Source organism: Ambystoma mexicanum, chromosome 1p (assembly GCF_040938575.1).
Source record: "Ambystoma mexicanum isolate Mex_15411 chromosome 1p, UKY_AmexF1_1, whole genome shotgun sequence".
Lineage (NCBI taxonomy): Eukaryota > Metazoa > Chordata > Amphibia > Caudata > Ambystomatidae > Ambystoma > Ambystoma mexicanum.
In genome coordinates, this window is record NC_090921.1 from 926,481,703 (window position 1) to 926,503,689 (window position 21,987).

The window sequence follows — 21,987 nt, forward strand, 5'->3', positions numbered from 1 at the left end:
AGTTTGGTGTTGCAAAGAAGACACAGTGAGGAACTTAGACCCAGAAGCGGGTGTCGGGCGTTGGGTGTCGGCACAAACGATCGGGACTTGACTACAGCTGGATTTTGGCTTTTCACTTGTCGGCATCTTTGGTGGCTTCGGGTGTTGGGAAACCCACCAGCGGACTTTGCTTGGTCGTTGACGACCTGGACTTTCTCTGGTCGGACAAAGGGGTTGATGGTGATAGCAAGGGATCCCTTTGTTCAATGTGCCGGCTTCTTGCCAACATGACTCAACTGGCTTCCTGTGGTCACGGAAATCCTCGGAACACCAGTAGATGGCAATGAACTTTGATGGCTTTGATGTTCGGGTTCTTTAATTCAGGATTCTGGGGCAAACCCCCTCTCCAGTCAACAGCCTTTAGGGACTGGCTTCCAGGGTACCTCGATGAAGATCAGAATCTGCATGATGTTCCCTTGTAGCTTGGGGAGAGGTCTCCTAGCCAGTTCCTCTCTTGGATTAGTCCTCGAGAGACCCGACAGCTTTTAGATTTAAACAGACAACCATTTTATAATTGTACAGATGCAGTAACGCAAGTAGACAAAGTTTCCATAAGGCTGGCTATGTAGTGAATATATTGTGCTGATGCGCCATATGCAAAGGAATCTGGAAGTGCCAGATTGTATTTGGGCAAACGGGACCCCGTGAATAGAAGGGATGGAAAAGTGTGGTGCAGCAAAATAAGCCTGGCTGTAGATGGAAGAAGAATCAAGGAGGCCTGCCGGGCCTTATGTCAAGGGATGAGGCAGACAAGAAACTAATTAAACATAATGAGAAGATACAAAGGACGAGAAGACGAGAGCCAAGCTCCTATTAAGGTGCGGCGGAAGGACATTGGGAGCCACATTTTATTCATTTAATATTATTAAATACAATAAGGAAGCTCAAACCATGGTCTCCAGTTACATGATCAGATGAAAATAGACTTTGGGCAGGATAGATCGAGACCAGAAGATAAAGTCATGCTCACACTCCTTCTTATTCCCAGGAGCAGTGATACTTTGCAATGTCAAATTCAAAGACTAATCCCATGGCAGGCAGCTTGAGTGATGATGAATGATAGGCTCATTGGGTGGGGAGGCATGACCAGGCCGAAACCACCAGTACCTGGGGTACCAGCATGCATGCTGCTAATGGGTGGAATATTCCAGAATGATACAAGGGTGGCAACCAATTATAAAGGGCCACATACCAAAGAACCATATAGTTCAGAGGTTCAATGAGACATTGTGCATGGCATGACACTCACAGTGACTTGCACTAGGGTTGGGCAATGTTGTCCACCTGACAGTAGTGACCCAATCACAAAACCAACCCTCATAGAAAGTATATCTAGATAACCACTGTTACCCAATCACAGACTTACATAAGTTTTCACAGTTTGCCACATGGTATGATGTCTAGAATGATGAGTGTTTAGTATAAAAGAGTGTTTTTTTAATGTTTTGCGCTGAGATCTTGCTGTCAGACATCCGACAATTTCTGTTTTAAAAATTGCTATTAAAACAGACCAAGGGCCTCATTATTACCCTGGCGCTCCCGTAACGAAGGAGGCTGGTATGGGACCAGCCCCCTTCATTATGGGAGCGCCAATTACGAGGTTGCCTTTGCAGGACCCGGATCAGACATCTGGTAAAACCAAACGTCTTTTCCGGGTCCCGCAAGGGGAAGAGGGAGATAATAACGGGCCACTTGTAATGTGCCCATTATTGCCTCCCTCCCCATTCCCATTGAGCCCTATGGGGGATCAAATGCGAATGGGGAATGGTTCCTGCAAGGAGGAATTACCGGGTCCTTCTATGTCGGAATGACCCGGTAAGTCCCCATTGCAGGAACCCGGTAATGGAGCCTGGTTTGGAGGCAGCCATGCTGCTAATAGAACCATGGCTACCTCCAAACTCGTAATGAGGCTCCAAGTCTGTTTCCAACTTCCTGAGTCAGTTTTATTATTGATGTTTGAGTAATTTCTCCATCCCGATCCACCCTGTAGATTGTTACCTCATCTTAAAGAGCCTAAGGGTCCACGTGGTAGCAGAAAGGGGATGGTTATAAAGGCCCATCGATAAGTAGGTCTTTGGGGTAGTCGGAATATCGGACACCCTCTGCCATCCAGCCAGAAGAACGTGAGGATTCCTGTGGAGAATGGCCGATATAGACAACTTGCAAGTAAAGAAGGTACAGGTGGGACTGTCCCTTCTTTCACAAAATCCCTCCTGGTTTCCACAGGCTCTGAGCGGACCAAAGGTGACGATGGCAGATTGGAGGGGGGGGCATCCTGAAAGTCAGGAGCCAAAAGGTGAATGGTGAGTGGATTGAGGAAACTGGCAAATTGTGGGAGGGGGGTAGGGGGGTTGTGGTACCACACAAATAAGTAACAGAGGGTTGGTGGAGATAAGACAAAGAGTGTCAAGGGGAAAAGGTGTTTTGGACGAGGAGCAGTCCCTAAGAAAAGCACAGAGTCCTAAATTCTAGGAATTAGAAGGAATTGTCTAAAACCCCAGGGAGTAAAATAGGCTGCACACAGATAAGATCTGTGAGAGAATACAATTCAAACTCCATCTGAGTATTTTATGGACTAAGAGAGAAAGGAATATATACCATGGTATGCATGTAAAGAGTTGACTAGTTTGTTTGTTTGTTTTCATATGTTTTGAAGAGTGACACAGATAGGCTGTTTTAAGTAGAGGAAAAGGTTATTATTCATTTAAGGTCATTTGCGGCGCCAATCATGTAGAATGATATTATTAAGAAGTAGCAGCGTTGAGCAGCGATTGTTGGTGCGCGCTCATATTTGTTATTTTCCTGAAACATATTCGGTGTAAAATCACTGGTAAGTATAGACAGTCAATTAAGACTTGTTATGATGGGAGAGGTTACACCACTGATGCACATGTGCAAGACACTACCGAAACACATGCCCAAGATCGAGCAGTACAGTGCAGAATGGGTAAAAGGCACAGCAGATAACATGTTTATGCCTTGGCCACAAAGGGGATCATTAGCAAAGGCAGTGGTACAATACATGACCACATACTTGCACGCAGCGTACACGGGAAGGAAATTAGAGAAAATATTAGCTATTTTAGAGCATTGGAAAATGTACCAGGAGGAGCAGGAACATCCGTCCCCTGAGGAATGTATGCTTAACCAGATCAGGGAAGACGGTGTTGAGCCTTGTGCTCCCCTTACTCCGCCGGAAGTAAATGGCGATAGTACCGAAGACACAAGACTGTATGCGTTACAGGAACTGAAAGCGGTGACCGGGTATAGCAACCCGATATATGAACTGCCCGTAGTGACGGTAGTCAAGAAGAGACTAAAAGAAAGAAAGAGATCTTTAAGGTGTTACAGGGCAAGGAAGAGAAAGGTGAACAATCAAATGTATCTTTAGATATAGAATGAGAGATTAAAAGATGTAAAGGAGAAAAAGACAAAGCTGACAAGATTAACTCGTACAAACTTAATGGATAGGTGGACAGATATTATTAAAGCTTGATGGGATAAACCTTGAGGATGTTAAGACGTTGCTATTTTGGTAAGTATGGAAAATAGCATGCACTCTGCCATTTCTCACCTTAGCATAATTTTTAAAACTTCTATACTTTTCCCACTGTTTTTGCTTCAGTCAACGTCTGCGAATGTCTTACGTCATTGTGGACCTTCCAGACAGTGCCACATGAACATGTTATGTTACCTGAACTTGTAAAGCACACGGTCGCCCTAGGGCATCATGGCGCTGGTGAGGAAGCTATCAAACAGGAAGCACAGTAAAAGTCAGAGAGCTAAAATAAAGTAGTTTTCAGGGCTTTCCTGAAAGCCAGATGGTTGGAGATAGACTTGAGTGGCAGTGGGAGGGTGTTCCACAGCCTTGCCGCAGCAATGGAAAAGGCTCTGCCACCGAGTCTTTCCCGGATATACTTAGGAACCACCAAGAGATTGGTGTTCAGGGAACGAAGGTTGCGTTCCGGGATATAACGGACAAATTTGGTTTGAAGAAACTCAGCACCTAGGCCCTGGATTGCTCGGTGGACAATACACAGTGACTTGAACTTAACTCGCTGGGCCACTGGGAGCCAGTGGAGTTGACGAAGCACTGGCGAGATATGAGCTCCATAGGGGGAACCTGTGGCTAGTCTAGCTGCCAGGTTCTGTATACGTTGGAGACGTTGGAGAAGGCCCGTCGGCTGAGCGAGGTATAAGGAATTACAATAGTCCAACCGTGAGAGGACTAATGCAGCTACCACAGGAGGGCGCATAGCCTCTGGGATCATAGGAAGGACCCTCTTAAGTACCCTAATCTGGTGGTGGGCGGATTGGCAGACCGTAGAGACCTGATTTGTCATGGACAGGGAGGTGGAAAGAATGACTCCTAAGTTTTTTACTTTGTCCACTGGACAGGGCAAGGGGCCCAGTGAGGTAGGCCAAAAAGCAGGGGTCCATAATGACGGGCAGGGAGGGCAACCCACCAACATCACCTCAGTCTTGTCGCCATTAAGCTTGAGCCAATTTTGGTCCATCCAGACACCGACTGATGTCAAGCAGTCATGAAGAGAAGCTGAGACCTTGATATGATCCTGATCCAAACGGATCAGGATTTGGGTATCATCCGCGTAGGAATAGCAATTAAGTCCATACGAGCGGATAAGGCAGACCAGCGCCCATATGTAGATATTGAATAGGATAGGAGAAAGAGAGGATCCCTGGGGGACACCACAGGTGAGGGCACAAGGGACAGAGAGAAAAGGGGGCATAGCAAGGGTCTGAGTGCGGTCTGCAAGAAAAGAGGTGAACCAAGCCAGGACTGATCCAGAGATCCCGATTTGTGCTAGACGTGAGAGAAGAATAGGATGGTCCACCGTATCAAATGCGGCGGACAGATCCAGCAGAATCAAAGCTCCAACACCACCTGCGTCCGCGAGTCTGGACATGTCATCTTGCACTGAGACAAGCACACTCTCTGTTCCTCTTCCTGGCCTAAAACCTGCCTGGGCAGGATTAAAGATCTTAGAAGATTCCAGAAAGGAGGAGAGAAGGGGCGTGACCAGAGATTCCAAGAGTTTAGACAAGAACGGGAGCAGGGATATGGGGCGAAAATTAGAGGGGATAGTAGGATCAAGAGACGGCTTCTTAAGCAGGGGAATAACCCTAGCAGATTTAAGTTCCGGCGGAACCAGACCAGACTGGCATGAATTGTTTATAGCCGCTGTGACGTCAAACAGAATGTCTGGGGCAATAGTCTTCATCATACTTGCCGGAATAGCATCCTCTGGAGAAGAGGATTTAATTTTAAGAATCGCTGCTAGAACCTCTGCCTCAGTGAATAGAGGAAAGGTGGACCAGCTGGCAGGGGGGTCAGTGAGGGTGAGTGGCACAAAGTTAGTAGTGCCGGAAGATTGCATAGCGAGAGATTTGGCGATGTTAGATCGTATCACATCGATTTTCGTAATAAAAAACGATGCTAGGTCATTGCATAGCTTTTGCGATGGTTTAACCATCGAGGTAAGGGGTTCAGAGGAGGAGAGTGATTGAACAATAGAAAATAGTGTTTTAGGTTTACATAGAGCACTTTCAATTTGTTGGGCGAAAAAAGTGGCTTTAGCCAGCTTGACATTGGCTAGGTAAGTGGAAAGGCTGAGCTTGTACAAGTCTTTAAGCAAAGGGTCGTAACTAGCTCGCCATTTGCGTTCGGCTTGTCTAAGTAGCAGGCGGGCGTTTTTTAGCTGATCAGTAAACCAGGGCTGAGAGAGTAATCTCCGACTCTGGGTAAGTTTAGGTGGAGCGAGAACATTGGTGGCAGATAGCAGCGATGTTGAGAGCGTGGATAGAGATACAGGTCCCAAGGAGGTGCACTTAGAGACGATACAGGCCCCAAGTGCCTTGGGATCAACTGACCGCCAGGAGCGGAGTAACGTCTTGGGAGGGAGAGCTTTACAGACAGGAGTGACTAGAATAAACGGGCATGAAATCAGATGGTGATCAGACCAAGTCACTGGCTATATAAGGCCAGGGCCGAGTAGAGCATCGTTGGCAAATACCATGTCTAGAGTATTTCCATGCAGGTGGGTGGGTGCTTGGCTCAAAGAACAGAAATGAAGATCAGAGAGGCTATCCAAAAGCAAGTTTAGTTCATCTGATCTTGGGGGGTTAAAATGCAGATTAAAATCACCTAATACCACGAGATTGGTATGCTGCAGGTTTAGAGCGGCAATAAGGTCAGCTAAGTCCTTCCCAAAAGTTCCCATAGGGCCTGGGGGGCGGTAGATAAGCAGAAGGTGGGTGACACATGATGTCGATAACACACATCGACAAAGGAGGGCTTCCATATTAAGTGTATGTGAGCAAGGTATCTGGCTAACCGTGTACTTGTCTCTAAAAATAACTGCAATGCCTCCACCGCGCTTGGGGGGCGGGCGGTCATAGTGGATGATACGGTAATTGGGGGGGAGGGCTTGCACTACCGTAGGTGCCGAGCTCGGTGTCAACCAAGTTTCGGTTAGGCATAAGAAGGCTGGTTGCCTATTTGTTAACAGGTCCCAGATTTCACCCGAATGAGCGGGAAGGGACCTTGTGTTAAGCAGGCACAGAGTGCTTGTGTGCGGCATGATGACGTGTCCATGAATACGTTTGCACTTTGCGTTCGGGTCCTTGCTGCTAGGACAGTTTGTAACTGCATTTTTTACTGATCTAGGAACTTGCATTATCAAAATGTACCCTTGCACAGTTCCTACACCTATTCTTACTCATTATCCATTAACAATCTAGTATAAAGCACATATTTGGAAGAATAGTAGCCGAACTGCTATTTATCTTAAAAATGGCATCAGCTATTGTCATCTCTCCTCCCCAAGAGCCACCACCACCAGCTGGAAGACCCACACAACAAAAAAAGCACAGTATTTACAAAAACAATGAAGAGGACCAAGAGAATGAGGTAGAGGAAGTGCCTACCTATAGCACCCAGAGAGAATCATGAGTGATGCAGTTCTTTACCACTGTTGAGAATGTACCAAAGTCTAAAGCTACAAAAGTGAAATGCACTGAGTGCAACTTTGTACTCAGTCGTGGACTACCTGGACATTAATCCTACGGGACCATCTCCATGCGCCGCCTCCCAAGTCCACCTACCGCAATGCTCTCAGAAAGATTGTTGCATTCTTAGCAAGTAGTAGGCTGTCTTCCTCCACATAATCTTCTTCAACCAATACTGTAACCACACAACCTACTTCTGTGGGACACAAAATCCCACCAGCTACCTTGCAAGCAATAAAACATGCTGTTGATCCATATCTTTGGAAGACAACAGTCCTCTGTGTATACTAAAACACACCACTCTGCAAGGGGAAGCAATTTTGACGTGCGTTTGAAGCTGTAATCAAGCAACATGAGAAACACTGCCCACTACCTTAGAAGTAACAAACGCAAAACATCTTTCCCTGTCCATCTGCCCCTCCATATTAGTGCTTGGTGCCTCTTCCCTCATTTCCCACCTCACCTTACGTTCAAACCTCTCCTGCAAACATAAAAAAACCACCTTTCATATTTAGAAATTAGAACTAAAAAATCTTCTAGACTCCATCTACTTTACATTTCTCAGTAAAGTTCATAGACTCAATACGTTTTTCCAAATGTCCATTAGCATGTTGTGTTATGCTAATGGGAATAATGTGACGTCCATCCCCCATTCCAGAGACCGGAACAGGGGATAACGGCCCGGCAACCCAAGTTATCTCCCCAAGCGAAGTGTGTCTGTGTGCACCCTGATGCCTGTGGGCTTTGGCGCGTTATAAATAAATAAATAAATAAATGAATAAATAAATAATGAGGGCTCCAGACCATTATCTTCCATTGCAGCCCTTGCAATGGGGGATAAAGGCCATTAGCACCCCTGATTCCCAAAGCAGGAACCCGGGGTGCTAAAACATAGATTTGTGTTAAGAAGGAAAGTCCTTTTCCATGATGTCCGCCATGGCTTTCCGTATAGAGCCCCTCTTCCCTTTCCATGGCAGCCTGCAGAAGGCAAAGTCAGAACCTTATGACCATATTACCACAAGTACATTTTTTTCCCTTTCAAACCTATGCTACTTTCGAATAACTTTACCACATGCCCGGTCCCAGGTGGACATGGCCACTTTAACACCATTTTTCATCCCTCGCAAACATGACCAGTAGCCAGATGGTCCAGGTCATGACCTTATTCCATGTTCCGGAATATATGGCCACTGCCCATGGCCACAGGCTATACCTCAGTCACCAAAGGTATATCACTATTGTTTGTACCTACATTATGACACTTGTCAAAAGATACAACACAGGCACATTTGCAAAACCATGCTTTAAGGTCCTTGCCAATGCTCCATGCATGAGTTTAATTGAAATCCACCTATGTTTTATTTTTTCCAAAGTATATGTATATACAATAGTCATATAACTTGGCCTCCACTTGACAAAATCCATTCAGACTTTACAAAAACATTGAAGGTTCAGTCTATAATCTTTCTGAAAACTTTTGTTGAGACACCCCTCTAATCTAGCCCGCTCTTGAGAAAATCCCACCCAACTTTATGAAAACATTTATATCTAGATTCAAAATTGTTTTGGAAACGTTTGTGACAATTTGTCAAATGGCACCAAATGTATAAGCCTTTACAATATTTTGGGACCCCCTCTCTAAATTGGCTCCCTCTTGACAAAACAGCTCCATACTTTCTGAATCAGAATCATGTCTAGAATACAATTCCAACATTTCATGCAGTTTCATTGAGTGGCGACAAAGTTATAAGCCATCCAAGAACTGCCTTTCCCCTGTAATGCAGAACTAGGCATAGATGCCGCCGAAATTTTGAAGTGTCCCCTAACATAACAGGACTGTCCCCCGAACATCCGGACCGTATGCGGACTTCGCAGGTGAAAAACACCCATTTATTTGCTTCTTGTGGCCATAATTGTATTTGTTATGTATTTATTTTAATTTATTTAGAGCTTTAATCCAAAGCGCTTTACAAGAGGAACAAGTGAATACAACAAGAAATACATGACAATGAATCTAAACCAGAAAACGGTACAACAAACATTTACATTTATGATGAGGTCAAGTACTAATAGAGCGACAGAAGGTAGGAGAAGAGGGTGGAGGTGGGTTAAGTAGTGAAAGAGGAAACAATGGGTGCTAGGGGGGAGAGTGGAAGAGATAGGATTTTAGATAAGTGCAAAATATCCCATCCCATCCTCATCACCCCTCACCTCCCTGGTTATAAGCTGCCCAAAAAGTGTTCTTCTATGAGTTGGGCAACTTAACCATAACTACACGGCCTCTACGGCAGGCTGTGTAATTACACAGCCATAGTAGTGGCTGTGTAGTTATGGTTAAGTTGCTAATCCCATAGGAAGAGCACTTTTTGTGTGGCTTATAACTTCTCTCTCCCTGGACAAATCCTCACCAAACTTTGCAAAGAAAGTATTGTAACGCTCACCTGATTCTCGCAGAAGCACCGGTCTTGACTGGGCGACTACCGTATCTTCAAAGGTGATGTGTAGCACCCGGTTGGCTCTTTGGGCTGGACCTCTGTGCACTGTATGCCTGACTTCAAGAGTAAGATGTCTGCAGATAGAAAATATGGGATTAATGAACTGGGGTGATAGGGGTGTCCCTATCTCTTTCCTTTTTTGCTCTCCTGTAGACCCCCAAAGGTTAACGCTCTCACCTTAGGTAAGTGAATGCCGAGCTCTCCATCTGCCTCGGGGCAGGGTGCTGTAACCAGTTTCTTCACTGGATCGGTAGCGCAGGCCTCTTGACTTCAGAGGACTGCTGTCTGTCGTTTACTGCACGAACGGTAAGTTTCGAGTAATTCTATTGTCTTTAAAGTCTTTAGTAATGATGTCTCTTGTTTTGCAGGTTCCGGCGATGGCGGATGACGGGCTGAAGTGAGTTGAAGATGGAGTCCGTGTGATGAATAGAAGCGCCTGGAAGCACGTAAGTAAGCGCTTGTTGCCTGCTTCACGATGCGCTCTAACTGTCTTTTATTTTGCAGGTACGAGTTCGGAGCGGCTGCAGGGTGCCGGAATACCCACTGGGTTAGAGTAATGGCACGTGAGTATTAAAGTTCCCCAATGTCTTTAAACGCACCTTGTTTTGTCTTTCAGATGCAGGATGCAGCGCCGAAGGCCTCCGGAGCGTGCAAAGAGTTGGTAAGCTTTTGTCTTTCAGATGCCGCAATGCAGTGTGAAGACCTCCGGAGCGCACGAAGAGTAGGTAAGCCTTTGTCTTTCAGACGCCGGAATGCTAACCTGTTCTTTCTTGTCTTTATAGGTGTTGCTGAAGACTGGATTCAGGATGGTAAGCCTTTTTCCTTAGGCCCAGGATCCGATGCAGAAGACACGATGAGCGTTCTGCTGCAGAGGATGCAGAATAACGCAAAGCAAGATTCATCCACCGGGTGTGGTTTAAATAGCCTCCTGTAGTGCTTAGGTGTCTCCTTCCACAGCCACGCCTTGGTAAGAAAAGAGTTCCTGCTTTCCAGAAGAGTTCCAGTGTTCTGAATCTAGGGAGTGGCTCCTGCCCCACCCAACAGGAAAAGTAGTTCCAAACAGAAGAGGATCAGAGGCTCAGCTGGCAGGCAAGTAAGCAGCATGGTCTGCTGCAGGTAAGTCCACCCAAGCATTATGAGCCCGGCGCTTCCAGCGCTGGGACTGGGCATATTTATGAGCCTGGTGCCACTGGCGCCAGGACTGGGTCCAAAAGGTCCCAATTGGGACTGGTTGGCCCTCGGAACCTGGGTTATGGATCTGCTTCCAAGGGAGTTGGGAAAACCCTGACCTTTTGGAAGCAGAGATCATGACAGTACCCCCCCTCAAGGCCCCTCCCAAACCGGGCTTCTCCGGGGGTTTTGGCTTGTCAGGAAATGTTCGGTGAAATCTTTTGATTAGGCGAGGAGCGTGGACATATTCAGCAGGTTCCCAGGATCTCTCTTGGGGGCCGTAGCCTTTCCAGTCAATTAGGTAAAATAGTTTAGATTTGGAGATCTTGGAGTCCAGAATGCTTTTGACTTCAAACTCGAGTTCTCCATCAACTAGGATGGGTTTTGGAGATTTAGTTAGTCGGGTTTGAGGTTGCACAGGGTTTTAATAGAGAGACGTGGAAGACCGGATGTATCTTCATGTGCGGGGGCAAGTCCAACTTGACCGCTACTGGGTTTACTATGGTAGTGATGGAATAGGGACCAAGGTATCTTGGGTTGAATGTGCGTGGCCCTTTTAGAGGTAGATATTTGGTGGATAACCAGACTTGGTCCCCTACTTGATATTGAGGGGCTTCCTTCCGATGTTGATCTGCTCCTTTCTTGTATTGTTCTTTAGCCCTTTGAAGGTGAGAAGCAGCTTCCTTAAAGGCTTGTGTGATTGTAGAATGCAGGTAGTCTACTGCTGGTGTTTCAAGATCTTGGAGGGGATCCAACTCCGAGGTTCGAGGGTGACTGCCGTACAAAAGAAAAAACGGTGTTTTCCCAGTTCCCGAATGGACAGAGGTATTGTAGGCATATTCGGCTATCCAAAGGATGTCTTTCCAAGTTTTTTCAGTTTGTTGCAGCATGCAGCGTAAATACTGTTCCAGAGTTTGATTGGTCCTCTCGGTTTGTCCGTCGGTCTGAGGGTGGTGACTGGTCGATAGTCTCACATCAATTTGAGCCGACCGACAGCAACTTCGCCAAAAATGAGAAATAAATTGACTTCCTCGATTCGAAATTAGAACCGAAGGAAAACTGTGTAGTCGGACGATGTTTTCGAGAAATTCTCGGGCCAGAGTTGCTGCTGTTGGCAAGCCTTTGAGCGGAATGAAATGCGCCATCTTGGATTACTAGAATCGTATTGTATCCGGAGCATGGAGGTAGATCGGTGATGAAGTCCATAGAAAGCGTATGCCAAGGGCGAGGTGGGATGTCAATAGGACGTAAGAGGCCTGCTGGTCTTTCCTTTTGACTCTTGTTTTGGGCGCATACTCCACACGACATTATAAAGTCTCTGATATCTTTTTTCCAAGATGGCCACCAGAAGTAGCGCTTGATCTTTTCTGAGGTCTTGGCCATACCGGGATGACCTTCCATTAAAGAATCGTGATAACAGGAGATTACTTTTTTCTGTAAATCTGTACTGGGTAGGTATAATCGTTCCTGGAAATACAATAAGTTGTCCTTTACTGCAAAGTCCTTTCCCTGCAGATGCCAATTCTGTATGTCTGCTGGAGTTACAAGTTGCCTGGCTTTAACCTTAACTTCCTCTATGGATTCTGTGGCGATTACACCCAGAATTCTTTGTTCGGGAATGATTGGTACAGGTTTAGGGTTGATCAAGTGTTCTTCCACTCCCATCCGAGAAAGGGCATCAGCTTTACCGTTCTTTGTACCAGGTCGATAGGTAATTATGAAGTCAAACTCGGCAAAGAATAATGCCCAACGGAGTTGTCTAGAGGATTGGGCTTTTGCGGTTTTCAAATATTGCAGGTTTCGGTGATCCGTAATCACAGTAACGGTGTGTCGGGCCCCCAGCAGATAATGCCGCCAAGCCTTAAAGGCAGACTTGATAGCCAGAAGTTCCTTGTCAGTAATCGTGTAATTGATTTCAGGAGGCGAGAATTTGCGGGACCAAAATGCCACGGGATGCAACTGATTGGTTACCGGGTCCTTTTGTGATAGAACTGCCCCCATGGCAAGGCTTGAAGCATCAGTTTCCACGATGTAGGGGAGTTCGGGGCGAGGGTGTTTTAAGATTGGTGCGGAGATAAATTTAGTCTTCAAATCCTGGAAAGCTTGTTCCGCCTCGGTAGACCATTCAAAACGTTTGTTTTTCTTTAACTAAGCAGTGATGGGCTGGACTATTCGAGAGAATTCGGGGATAAACCTGCGGTAAAAGTTAGCGAAGCCTAACATGCTTTGCACACCTTTTACGGAGGATGGTGATGGCCATTTGAGAACTGCATCGACCTTCTTTGAATCCATACGTACTCCGCCAGGTGATAATATGAATCCCAAGAATTCAACTTCAGTCACATTGAAAACACATTTTTCCAACTTAGCGAAAAGTTTGTGTTGACGCAATCTTTCGAGGACCATTTTCACGTGTTTTCGATGTTCAGATTCCGATGAAGAATAAACGAGGATGTCGTCAATGTAAACAACAACACACACATCTATGAGCTCTCTGAGGACATCGTTCATAAAATATTGAAAGGCGGCCGGGGCATTGCAAAGTCCGAAGGGCATGACCTGAAATTCAAATAGCCCATACTTGGTGCGGAAGGCAGTCTTCCATTCATCGCCCTCTTTTACTCGTACCAAGTGGTAAGCTCCTCTAAGATCCAGCTTTGTATATATGCATGCTTTTCTGACTTGGTCCAGGAGTTCAGGGATCAAAGGTAACGGATATCTATTCTTAACGGTGATCTGGTTCAGGGAGCGATAATCGATACAAGTTCTAAGGTCTCCTTCCTTTTTTGGAACGAAGAACAAAGCTGAAGAAGCAGGGGACTTGGAAGGACGAATAAACCCATTCGCCAGGTATTGATCCAGGTATTGTCGAAGGTGAAGGTTCTCAGGCTCGGTGAGGGCATAAATCCTACTACAAGGAGGAGTAGATCCAGGTATCAGGTCTATCTGGCAGTCATAAGACCTATGAGGAGGTAGAGTGTTAGCCTGATCCTTCCGGAAAACATCTTGGTATTCAAGGTATTCGGGAGGTAACTGGGGAGTCTCTGAAGAAATTGCTGCCAGTGCAACACCAGGAGGAGGGTGACAAGTAGAGACACATTCTGGAAACTGGACCGTTCTTGCTCGCCAATCGATCAGAGGATTGTGTTTCTCTAACCAAGGTATTCCTAGAATAATCTGAAACTGAGGGGCCTTGATCACATCGAACACGATCTTCTCATGGTGTCCATCTTGACTTACTAGCGTCACCTCTTGAGTGGTATGTGTTACAGGCCCGGAGGCTATCTCCGTACCATCCACTGTAGTAATGACGTCCTTTACAGCCTTGGGACAAAGAGTTAGATTCATCCTCAAAACCATTTCATGATCCACATAATTGCCGATGGCACCGCTGTCGACGTAAGCTTCAATTGCATGTAATCGATCCGGATTATCAGGGCTAATGAGGACCATAGGTATCACGAAATGCGAGGTCACGGAACTGGTTTTTACGCTCGGCAAGAGGACCTCTATTCTTGTCGGGCGAGGTCGTTTCCCTGCTCAGAGTTTGTAACTTTGGTAACTGCAGCTCCTACTGCCTTCTTGGCAGGTTTCACCGGACAGTCTCGAAGAAAGTGCCCTGAGTTTCCGCAATATAGGCATAATTGCAACTGTTTTCTCCTTTCCCGCTCCTTTTGTGTTAGAGGACCTTTCAGACCCCCTATTTGCATTGGTTCCCCGGAGTCTACTCCTTTGGAAGGAGTTGGCGGTTTGGAAAATACTCGAGCATCAAACTTGGAACGGTGGGCCTTCCTGTTCTGCAGTCTATGATCTATTTGAACGACCAAGTCTATATAATCCGAACAGTCTTGTGGGGGATTCACTACTTGGGCTAAAACGTCTTTGAGCTCTCCAGGTAGACCTCTATAAAACAGCGTAATCCTTTTGTCCTCAGGCCATTGAGTTTCCACTATTAGTCTATTGAAAGATGCAATATAAGCCAAAAGGTCTTGGTTACCCTGTCGCAACGAAAGAAGCTCATTGTCCAAGGCCTGCCCCTGTGAATGTCTTGTGAACAGTTTTTCCATACTAAGCTGAAAGGCTTGAAAATCATGGAGAACCGGATCATCTTGATTAACTAGAGGGATCGACCAGTCTGCCGCATTGCCACTAAGGTACGAAAGTACAAAAGCTACTTTAGCTTGATCAGTTGGAAAGGCTGCTGGCCGGCATAAGAAGTGCAACCGGCACTGATTGATAAATACTGCAAACCTCTTTGGGTCACCAGAAAACCGTTCGGGCGGAGCCAGAGGTACATTCCCAGGTAGGTTGATCTGCACTGGATTCATAGAGGATGTTGAAGGAAGATTTGCCCCTGATGCGGGTAACGGGGTTTGTCCGGCTTGTGACTGTAGCAATTGTCTAGCAAGACCGTCTGTTCTCTCCTTGGAAATAATTAGTTCCCTTCTTAGAGCATTCGTTTCCTGACGAGCTGCATGCACTTCCGCCCTTAGTTCCCCAAGTAACCGGGCTAGGTGGTCAGTATCCGAGGTTTCCATAGCGCCTGGGCGAGAGTTTTGCGGTAGGCTTTGCGTTCTGTAACGCTCACCTGATTCTCGCAGAGGCACCGGTCTTGACTGGGCGACTACCGTATCTTCAAAGGTGATGTGTAGCACCCGGTTGGCTCTTTGGGCTGGACCTCTGTGCACTGTATGCCTGACTTCAAGAGTAAGATGTCTGCAGATAGAAAATATGGGATTAATGAACTGGGGTGATAGGGGTGTCCCTATCTCTTTCCTTTTTTGCTCTCCTGTAGACCCCCAAAGGTTAACGCTCTCACCTTAGGTAAGTGAATGCCGAGCTCTCCATCTGCCTCGGGGCAGGGTGCTGTAACCAGTTTCTTCACTGGATCGGTAGCACAGGCCTCTTGACTTCAGAGGACTGCTGTCTGTCGTTTACTGCACGAACGGTAAGTTTCGAGTAATTCTATTGTCTTTAAAGTCTTTAGTAATGATGTCTCTTGTTTTGCAGGTTCCGGCGATGGCGGATGACGGGCTAAAGTGAGTTGAAGATGGAGTCCGTGTGATGAATAGAAGCGCCTGGAAGCACGTAAGTAAGCGCTTGTTGCCTGCTTCACGATGCGCTCTAACTGTCTTTTATTTTGCAGGTACGAGTTCGGAGCGGCTGCAGGGTGCCGGAATACCCACTGGGTTAGAGTAATGGCACGTGAGTATTAAAGTTCCCCAATGTCTTTAAACGCACCTTGTTTTGTCTTTCAGATGCAGGATGCAGCGCCGAAGGCCTCCGGAGCGTGCAAAGAGTTGGTAAGCTTTTGTCTTTCAGATGCCGGAATGCAGTGTGAAGACCTCCGGAGCGCACGAAGAGTAGGTAAGCCTTTGTCTTTCAGACGCCGGAATGCTAACCTGTTCTTTCTTGTCTTTATAGGTGTTGCTGAAGACTGGATTCAGGATGGTAAGCCTTTTTCCTTAGGCCCAGGATCCGATGCAGAAGACACGATGAGCGTTCTGCTGCAGAGGATGCAGAATAACGCAAAGCAAGATTCATATACCGGGTGTGGTTTAAATAGCCTCCTGTAGTGCTTAGGTGTCTCCTTCCACAGCCACGCCTTGGTAAGAAGAGAGTTCCTGCTTTCCAGAAGAGTTCCAGTGTTCTGAATCTAGGGAGTGGCTCCTGCCCCACCCAACAGGAAAAGTAGTTCCAAACAGAAGAGGATCAGAGGCTCAGCTGGCAGGCAAGTAAGCAGCATGGTCTGCTGCAGGTAAGTCCACCCAAGCATTATGAGCCCGGCGCTTCCAGCGCTGGGACTGGGCATATTTATGAGCCTGGTGCCACTGGCGCCAGGACTGGGTCCAAAAGGTCCCAATTGGGACTGGTTGGCCCTCGGAACCTGGGTTATGGATCTGCTTCCAAGGGAGTTGGGAAAACCCTGACCTTTTTGGAAGCAGAGATCATGACAAGTATATGGCCCACTCTGAATTATCTTGCAAAGTTTGGTGAGGTTGGTCCAGGGGGGGGGGAGTTATAGAGGGGGTCTCAAAATGTTTTGTTTCCAAATAGAGTGAATGGGGAAAAAAATGTGCGCCCACCAAAAGCCCAAACCGTTGGACGGATTTTCAACAAATTTGCGGCAGGAGCAGCGGCTTGGTCCCAAAAGTGTGCTTTTGTAAGTTTGGTGAAAATCTGTCCAGGAGTTTTTTATTAAATGATCAAAAAGTAGATCTCAAAAAATGAGTGATATCTATGTCCGCTCCGCAGACACACTTCCCTGTTCGCTCCGCGGACAGGACAATTCAAACACTTGTGTATAGGTGCGTTACAAATGCCATATCATATCATATCATACCGATTGGGTAATCGGCTCTCGTCATATCCGCGGACATGTGACGCATTCGCTGATTGCATGGTGAAGAGCGTGAAGTGCGTCAGATTGTTCTGATGTGCCCGCCATCTTGGATCTGTGTTTTGGTGTCCGTGGACATCGCGGCAAAAACATAGTAAAAAACACAACATTGCACTTGTTAAACTTATCAACTAATATCTGGGGAGGTGAGGGTTGATGAGGATGGGATGGGATATGGCTGCAAGAAGCAAAAAACAGGTGTTTTTTTTTGTCACGAAAGTCACACGGTACATTTGGAGGTGTTCCACAATGTAATGTGCTAAAAGTACAGGCGAAAGAGATTGCATTTTGGCATTCAAGGGATGAAGATGTATAATCATGAAATTGTGGACTTGTAAATATAGATTGTTGCTTCTGTAGTCTGCAACCCCAACTTTGTCTTGTGGTATTACAGAGTAATACTACATTCTGAATGCCCGTTACTCTATATTGTTTATATTGGTTGCCGAATATTTATTAATATTAAATAGAAGCAATGTCAGGTTATTTTACACTCTTAATTAAAACGCTTGATATTTATAAATTGATGTGCTGGTGGTACAACCAGAGTGTGGCAAATAAAGGACTAATGTATCAGTGTTAAAATGTAATTAAAATAATAATGGAGTCAGAATGGCACCCACTAGAGTCTGGCATCTCAGGCAGCCACCTGCATTGTCTGATGGACATGGATGAGAATAAGAGTTGTCATGGATGCGGTGAGCCAAGTTGTTGCAAAGTGAGAATGTATTTTGATTCTGAGTGAAGGTCACCAGCTTTGAATTTTTGGTTTGCGAGTTTTTTTGACCTTGAGAGAAAGGGACCATTCCATAAGGAATGCAATGAGACGATGTTTGTAATAATGAAGATTTGATAAGGTTATCTATTCCAAATGTGCGTAAGGAACATGTAAATTCAGTTCATGAAGAATCTTTGGTGCGAACGCAGTGAGCGCTACGGTCTGACTTACGCCAAGAGAATGGAAATGGTGAATATAATGTAAGTTTGATTTTTGCCGATTGTATACTGGAACGAGCATTAACTTATTATTATCTGAAAACTATTTTTGGGATATATTCTATTCATCTGTTCTGTGTTGCTTATTGCAGTGAAACGCAAGTACTATCTTTGTGTGTAGTTGTCTTGTTTACGTGGTTATGGGGAGTGCAGCATCGAGGTGCATGTAGACCACCACTAGGTTCACCAAGGTTCAATGCTAATATTTAATTAAAATGTCATGTATGACCATATCGAATTGTGTCTCAGTTTCCATGTTGTTTTCTGTTTGTTGAGATTGTTTGATGTCTGTGCTAATCGTTAGTTTAAACTCTATGCCGAATTAATAAGTCATTAGATAAATTGTAAAAAGTTTGGGTATTGAGACACATTTTCTGTTATCTTTTCGAAACAGATGTATTCTGCCTTTCTGCGATTGTCATAGATTCCAGAAGCCAACTGACAGCTTCTTCAATTGGCAGCTGAACGTAGCTGTCAACGCCTGGATCACAGTGACTCTTTTTTGGGACGATTGCCCAGGGCCCATATGCCCTTACGCTGTACTAGCAATTAGGAGTAACATAACATCCTTTACGGTGGTTTAGCCCCAAGTTGATGCAGAAGCCCTGGAATTTACTGTGTGACCCAAGCAGTTCTTTTATCGAAAACAAACACCTAGTGTATGCAAAAGAACAACATGTGCCTCGCGATAAACATTTTTGGATCGCAAGCAAAGAAACATATTTGCAATTTGATTGAATATGGCAATAGTCGGATGTTCTTGGAGCATTTATTGTGAAATAAAGTTACTTTAAAAATTGTACAGTGTTATTGTTTTCTTTTAAAGTACGGTTTAATATTCCGAAGTGTGTTGTTAGTCGATGTGTGTTGATTTTTGGGTTCTGGGTCACGTCACGTAGGTGATTATGGGCGCGTTTGGCTATGCTGACGAGGAACGTCACTGAGAAATGTGTAGAATATCACTAGGTTTGATGATGTGAGGTTCAGGGGCAGGGCATATGATTTAGTGACGTCAGGGCAGTTTATCTTAGGCAGATGCAGCAATGGATAAGAATAGCAGAAGATGACGCGCACTGCTGCCAGATTTTGTATGTTTTTGAAAGAGGAAAAGTGAGGTAAGGTGAATTGGAAATGTTTGCGATAGATCAACATATGTATAAAAATACATGGCCGAACACTTAGGACAATAATATTTTCTGAGCATTGCACTTGTGAAACTTATGAAATATTGTCTGGGGAGCTGAGGGGTGATGACGATGGGTGGTATATTTCTGACCTGATTTTGAATGAATTTACAAAGTTTGGTGGGATTTTGTGAAGAGGGGGTAGTTTATATGACAGTTGTATGTGCATTCATTTGACACTTTTGCAAAAAGAAAACGTGGGCGGATTTCCAGCAAACTTGCGAAAGGCGCATTGGCAAGGATCTACAAGCATGGTTTTGCAAATGTGACAGTGTTTTCTTATTTGACAAGTGTCATAATGCAGTTAAAAAAATAGTGGTATAGCTTTAGTGACTGAGGGGTAGCCTGTGGCCATGGGCCGTGGCTAGAATGTCCGGTTCATGATATAAGGTCATGATCCGGACAATCTGGCTACTGGCCATGACCAGAAGGGATAAAACATAGGATTAAAGTGGTCATGTCCACCTGGGACTGGCTTTGTGGTAAAGTTATTTGAAATTAGGATAGATTTGAAAGGGAAGAAAAATGTGCTTGTGGTAATATGGTCAAAGGGTGTTTTTTTTTACATCAGCAGGCTGCCATGGAAAACGAAGAGGGGCCCTGTATGGAACCCCCTCCTTCCCTTTATATGGTGGCCATCTTGGAAAAGGATTTTCCTTCCTAAACCGGGACGCCATAGGCTGGCAATGGTCTTCATCCCCCAGGGGCTGGAATGGGGGGGTAATGATCCAGAGACCCCGTTATCCACCCTCGCTTCGCTTGGGCTGATAACTTGGGCTGCTGAGCCGGTATCCATCATTCCAGTCCCTCGAACGGAGGATGAACGCCCCAATCCTGGGTGTTAGTCTTAGCAGTGCACGGTGGTGGCGTGAGTTATGGTTGCTTAGCTTACCATAACTGGTGAATTTCAGGGGTTTTTCGGTTTTACTTGAAACCATAACGTCCCTTTAACAAAGTTTTTTTTACTGAATTTCATAGGTTTTTAGTAGCGCAACTTAACCATAACATCCCTTTAACAAAGTTTCTGTTACTAAATATATATATATATACTTAATTTGAATTTTGGTGAAAACACGTAGGACAATGGCAACTTACATAACATGTTTATGGATTTCGTTTTAACTACATACAAACATGTCTATTTCAGTTGGCACAACTTGCGTGTTTATTTCAGTTGACCCCAAACATGTTTGTTTATTACAGTTGGCACACTAACTAACATTTCTTTGCATTTTAGGCAAACAATATCATTTACCAATTAGTATAAAATATCAGCTATTTACAATTGTGTATACCACATACACATGAATATACAAAACATAAGCATGACTATATAACATACCTTCCTCTCTATACTAGGGGAGGAGGCAATTCATTGTTGACTCACTGTAGGTCTTATTGCTAGTCTTCCTTTGTTCCATGCACAGCCATCACTCAGAACAAAAGCACTATCCAATACCTTATGTACCCTTAACAGGACCAAATATTCACTCTCACTTTTTCAAAATTCCAGTTGTCCTGCGTACACAGACCTTATCACCCATATCAACCCTTTTGAGCTGGGCTTTGAATTTAATGTCATGTAATCTTTTTGCATCTTCATTCTTAAGTCTTACTCTTTCTCTCAATTCCATCCCATCCCATTCCACACATTCTCATCCTTCACAGCCATTGTGGACATACTGAAGTGGCAGCTTTTCTTCTCCTAAGGACCTCAAATGGGATGAGACTCATGGTTAAATGTGTAATCAATCTATATGCAAACACCAATTGTTCAATACAATCTTCCCACAGCTTGCCTCCCTGTAAAGATATGTGAATACTCTGCATCAGGAAGCTAGTGAATTTTTGCACAATTTCTTTGGTGGAGGGATGAAAAAGGCAGGTTTTGCGATGTTCCGCCCCTACATTCTTTGAGAAATTATTCATTAATCTTTTTGGGAATTTGACTCCAATATCTTCCAATATCTTTTTTGGATTGCCCTCTCTAAGAAAAAGATTGTCCATAATTTGTACCACAGCTCTGGATTATATACCTCACACACACATTCTACTTCAACCATTTGAAAAATAGATCAACAAATACTAGCACATACTTCTTTATTCCTCTTCTGGTCAATGGACCCCAAATTGTCAAGAGCTACCTATACCCATGGCAGTTTAGGTAATTCTTTCGGATTGAGTGGTTGGACATTTGTTTTGAGCACCTTATCAGATGCTGCACACGCAGTACACAATTTGTCCATGTCCAATTTTGCCCCCACAATAATCAGCACAGAGTCTACACTTACGGCCCGATTCATAGAACGTTTTCCTATGGGATTGCGCCGTTACAAAATACTTCCATGAATCAGGCCCTTCATTTTGGAAACTCCCAAGTGACTGCTGTTTACAAGCTCAAATAGTCTCTGCCTTACCCTGGAAGGTGGCGCAATGTGGCCTGGTCTTACAATGCAAAGATCATCCCTTACTTTGTGAAATGAACCCAGCCCCAATTCAGGAGTCCAAGCTGCCAAATTATTTAATACAAATTCTTTAACCATAAATAATAGGTCATGCTCTTCACTTAAGGCACTGTTCCATTCATCTTGTTATATGGATTTTTCACAAACAACAAATATTTCTTGACTAGGCATTTCAATATCCTCCTCACTGCAACCCACAAAATACCTGG